We start from the raw sequence: 6000 nt of genomic DNA on the forward strand, positions 1-6000 counted from the left end.
AACTTAAAATTAGCCATCATAGAATTGTTGTTCTCGCAAGTGAAAATTTTGATTATTTGCTTGTGAAAATTTTGAGTGAAGATTGTACATAAATATATGATATCGATGTCATTAGAGAAGGGGATCATCTAATCCTTGTTGAAAATGAAGAGACTGAAGAGATATATGAGATGTATGATCAATGATAGTTGTAGAAATTTTGTTAACATGCCTAAATGATAGTTGTAGAAATTTAAGGCATTAGATTTGGTAATTATTTGGCTAGATTTGGGAGGCCTTTCAAAAATATAATGAAATATTTTTAGAAGTACAAGGGTTTCAACAAATGAATACTATACTCATGAAAAAAACTTGACTGCAAGGACAAGCATATAGGAAAGTATTGCAAGGCATAGACATGGTGGTGGATTGCTTGTTTATTGTTAATGGTGATATATCAACACTTCTAATATTTTTTTGGACCTCATCCAAGTGGGATGTTGTAGGCACAGAGAGAAGAATTCATTATGTCCCCTTTCATGTTCCCAAACAAGGACTTCCAGAAAACGTCAGGCCCAAGATTGAAAAATCAATTCCACATGATCCTCCTCATCACATACTTCTCAGTAGTTCCAATGATAGCAATAGTGGTAGCAGGAGACATGATATGCAAGATTTACACACTACTACATAGGGGTTGTTTCAGAAAATTAATTAAGATGAAATCCATATTTTGTTTGAAGAATTTAATTAAATTAAGTTTCATCTAAGATCATGTATGAGACTTTTCAATGTTTTCATTTTTATATTAAAATCAGTTGACATATATGAAAAATCAAGGTTTTCATATAGACATAGCAGGAAGGAGCGTAGGTTGAGCTAAAGGATCTATTCAATTTGCTAAATGAGATTTTCATACAAACATGAGCGTTCAAATGGGTTAAAAGAGCTATTCTTGCAATCAATCAAACCAAGTGGTAATGGTGTCAATGAAGTGATTTGAAGCCTTTTTGGGACCCTTTTTTATATTTCTTTATTAACAAAATCTGATGTAGAAAGAAATATGAAAGTTAATTGTTGTGGCAAGATATTAAGATTTTGTGCTAATTTTAGTTACTTTTCTTTCTAGGACTTGTTATCACTCAGGTTTTCCCAAAAGCTGTAAGAAAGGGAAGGATGCCGAGGTAACCACAAACCAATCTTTTAGATACAGAATCTAGCCAATTTGTATCCAGAGAGGGCTCTCTCTTTATAATTTAGCTTTATTTTTAAATGTATTAGGCTAGTTATGAAGTTCAAGGGTTTTTTTTTTTAGTTTGGGTGGTGAGATTCGATAGAACAGAGAGGTAAAACTAAGCATTTCAGTCCATTGTGCTAATGGAGCCAAAGAATATGGCTTTCTAGATTTGGTTTCTTAACAGAGGATGGCTTCACAAAGCAAGGTAGTCAAACAGGGAACAAATGAAGGCTAGAAAAAGTTGGAATGGGCTCAGATGGGTGAAGGGCAGTTCAGAATCCTTCAACCTATTTTAAAGAGGGGAAATGGATGATTACTGATAAGGAGCAGTTAAGAATTATTTAGCAAATAATCAACATGAAAGAATTAGAAAACATGAGCAATTAAGAGTTGACTGTTCATATAAATTCTGAGGAAAACAAAGAGAATAATAAAGACTGAAAACAGAGTGCAGTCAAGCATATTCTGAAATTAACCTTTCTCTTTATTATTCAGATTATGAAACACAGATGATATAGTAAACCAGAAAACTGTAAAACACAAGATATAGGGGACTTATTGATCTGGAGTTTGATTCAAGAATTCTGTGACAAGTCCTTTGATTCAATTCTTCATCCAGTAGGCCAGACAACAGATTGTTTCAACAGCTCTTTATTCCAAAAATCCAGTATTACAGCAGAGTCTAGGAAATCCACACACCACCAACCACCTCCAAACTCTAATGGAGGGCGTACTTATACTACAAATTTGTACAACAAATATCTCATTACAGCTGTGAGGTAATATCTAGTTTTAACTAATAAGAGTTTACAAGTAAAATAGAAACAACTGACTGATGTTGTGCTGGGGGTAGGCCTCTAGGGTTCAGCATTGCAGTTTTCTTCTGTAGTAAATTTGTGTCGACTACCTGTCTTAATTGATGCATTAATTCTTATCTGCTTTCTTTAATTCTTCTATGTTGCTTTTAATTCTTCTATAGCATCTTTAATGCTGATTTGATACACTTTAATGTTGAGCCGATACTCTTTAATTGTTGTTTTGACTCTTGCTCACTGCTCTCTGGAAAAATACAATTGATAACGTGTCTTCCGATTACCTTTCCTTTAGATTTTATGTGGCTGGTATGCTAATTTCCTGCGGAGATTGCTAAGAAGTTTTGGAAATTGATGCGCTGGTATTGAGAAAATTTACAGGTACCTATGTCAAAGGAGGAGGAAACCGTACTCTGGAGGGTCGGTTGACAGGTGAAGGAGCTCATTGATGGAGCCTTTTCTGGTCTGGAGGCGGTCGAGAATGAAATGCGAACTCGGTAGATATCATGCCCAGAGTGTCGTTTGCAGTGAAAATATAACAAAAATGATATTTTATCCCTTTTTTGACAAAATGAAGCTTGGCGGGGATTTTTGACTTGAAGGATGGCTAATGTAAGTAGGAGTACGGGACAAATGATGTGGTAGTGACATCAGCAGTCAGCGTGGGGTGGTGGTAAGGGGTTTTTCCCTGCAACACTTTTGGGGTCAAGTGGTTTCAGGTGGGGAGGGAGCGATCATGCTTGGAGAGCAACACGTGTCTTTGGTACGGTGCCAAAACTATTGGTTCCCCGCAGGTTAAACATCGGCCGAAAGGGGGGTCGTGAAATAGATGCAGACCGTCGAATGGTGGAGCAGAGATCTGATGACAGACGGGTTATGATCAAGGCGGAGGTTTAATGTGCGAGTGCAATACAAATAAAGAATTTTTTTTAATGTTTTTTGAGGTTATTTTCATTGGTGGGGCTTGGTTATTAATCGACCCAGATGGTGATTAATCCCTTTAGCGCGACGGTGGGGAGTTTATTAATGAAAAAATAAATCCGTTAATTTCTTTCAAATAGTGCTATGGTCATAATCGACCGGGGTGGGGATATTAATTACTTGGGGTTTTGTTATATTTACATAATACGGGATAAGGGTGATATTTACATGGGAGTTTATATAATAAATGTTAATCGTTAATATGAAAATGAATGAAAGTGCCAAGTTCTAAAACACTTTACATATATTTAAAACTTAGGCTAAATCCAGAAAATGGTTTTTATGGAGAATATGGCCATTTTCCTAAGTAAAATAGGGTCTTATTTAGGCACTGTTTATGAAATGAGATGAGTGATTTTAGTGGTATTAAGCAGATCTCAATACTTTAGGGGGAAATTAGTAAATGATTAGGGAAAAATATGAAGGGGAGTTAGTTATGAATCTTATCTTTCTTGAACTGCATCAGGTGCAATATTTGCCTAGCACTTGTGATAGAAGTGAAATTTAACACACTGAGAGATATGATCCATCACAAGTATCATTCTGCAACATCAATCTACCTACCTGGCCTACTTTTCCTAGCATTTTTTCTTCTCTTTCTCGGGTGCACTTACACTTTCAAACCCTCCTCAACTTTTCTTTTCTTTGCATAGTAAGCCCACCTAAGTCTGCACTTATTACTTCCAAGGGATTAGATTAAACTATTGAGCTCCTTTGTTTCTCTACCTATCTACTTATCTGCCAAGATTAAGCTGTTTGGGCATTCATCAATTGTGGAAAAAAATTTAGCAAGCTGGACATAATGCTTTATTTGTAGAAAATGGAAAAGTAGTGGCATTCTGGATTTGCACACTTTCCTGGTCTTTCCTTTTTTGGGGTTCATTTCAATATTGCTAATCACTACAAATAGTTCAATGATCGCTAGAAGTAGTTATATCTTAAATTTCTCAAGTGATAAGCAAGAAGATCTAGTTGAGAAAGAGCGCAATCCCACAAATTCCATAGTAGGTATAAGCATTAATCAAGGCCATATCAAACAATTCTGACTTGAATTTGGATTATATGTGTTTTCTATACTGTGTTTTCTAATGTAAACATTAAAAGGGGGTGTTGGAGATAATGTTTTCACTAATGCGGTGTGTTAAGTCTAGATTTGATTTTAGATATTGTTGAGTGAACATCTAAACCTCCATAACCGTCTTTAAAATTAGGAAAATCTGATACCAACTATTTAAATATATTATATTTGACTTTGAAATATAAAAAATAGTTTTATTGTGTTCAATTCTATATCTCTATATATGTATATTCATCACAAATACAATTATAAAATTAAATTTATATATATATAATCTGTAGAAATAAAAATCATTTAGGTTTTTCATTGTGAAAAAGATTTTCACCTAAAAAGATTAATTCCTTTTTAAACTCGCTAGACCAATGATAAATATATAGTGGTATATAAGTATCATGGATTTGGTTTTAAAGTTTCAACATATAGATTCCAATGGCTATGCTCCACCATTGGGTTTTCATATATTTTAGAGCAAATTAAACATTTGTATAAACAATTTTACTTGAAGGAACGAATTTTAATATTAAAATACATATTCACATGTCATATTTACTTGTGTTGGTTTATTTGAATTTTTATTTTATTTTTCAATTTATTATTTTTTTCTATATTAATTTAGAAGATACATATTTATATATAATATTAGCTTTTAATTAGAGTGCATTTTAAATATATTTTAGTATTATAAATTAATAATATATAATTTATATAAATTTAAAATGATGATATTAATTATGATTATATAAATTGGTATCTCAGTAATAATAATGTTTGTTAATTTCATTGAAACTTAAATATCTCAAATGGTAGTAAAATGAAAGTGTTATAAATTGAAAGTAAGGTTTGTTGAATATCTTATCATATCTATTCAAATAGAAGTTGTGTATATTAAGTTGGAAATGATTTAATAATAACTTAAATTATTTTTACTACATTGAAATGTAGCACTAATAAAAATTATTTATTTATTGAGTTATTGATTTAGATCATTAGCACAACAAAATATCCTTCAACATCATAGAAAAAAAGACCATGAAATGCTACCACTCATTTAAACGAACTAAAATGTAAATTGTAAAGTGAATTTACTTGTTTGAGATAAGAAAATATGAGAAATATTTTAGTCACATTAAATAAGCTATACAAACCATAACTATGGAATATGGTTGTAAATCCTAGAGATTCATAAATATTGTAAATTAAGACAAGAGTACCAAGTTTAATTTAGGAATTTTATAAGGTAAAAGAAACCAAGAAGAAAGAATAATATGTAATAATTATGAATGGAAAATATGTTATTATGGATAGATACTAAATAACCTATAAGAAATAATATTTTGAACATTCCAAATGTTGTTAAATAGGGAGTCCATACAGGTGAAGATGGTTTTAGATAGAGGAGGAATAACCTGTTGAGGAGTTTTGGATATATTAAGATTTTTTATATAACATCTAAACTTATGTAAAATTAATATTATACTTGTTGAAACAAGAGACTATGAATAATGTGGGATCCCTAAAATAGATTATATGGAAAAATATGAACAAGCATAACAAATTACCTTGGAGACTCTTGTTATTATTTACCTTGATTTTTCCAAATTTTAGGCCTTATGGAAGCACTCTATTCTTTCTATTAATGCTTAAAAATGTCAAGAAATTACATCTTTAGTGAGATTTACATACTCCCAAGATCATTAGTTTTGTTAAATCTATAAAAAGGAAAGAAACAAGCATATGAAAAAAAAAACACTTACCAAAAAAGAAGATTTTCATGTTCAAGATCAAAAATTCATCAAAACTTTTACATCTCTCTATCCTTCAGGCTTATCGACACTTATCGGATATCACAACTTTTAAAGGTTCCTCACTTTAAGAAGTTCTGATATTCTGATTCCCGAGAGGTCGATGTTCTG

Source organism: Pinus tabuliformis, chromosome 2_2, assembly GCF_031772625.1.
Source record: "Pinus tabuliformis cultivar Carrire ecotype Pingquan chromosome 2_2, CPIR1, whole genome shotgun sequence".
Lineage (NCBI taxonomy): Eukaryota > Viridiplantae > Streptophyta > Pinopsida > Pinales > Pinaceae > Pinus > Pinus tabuliformis.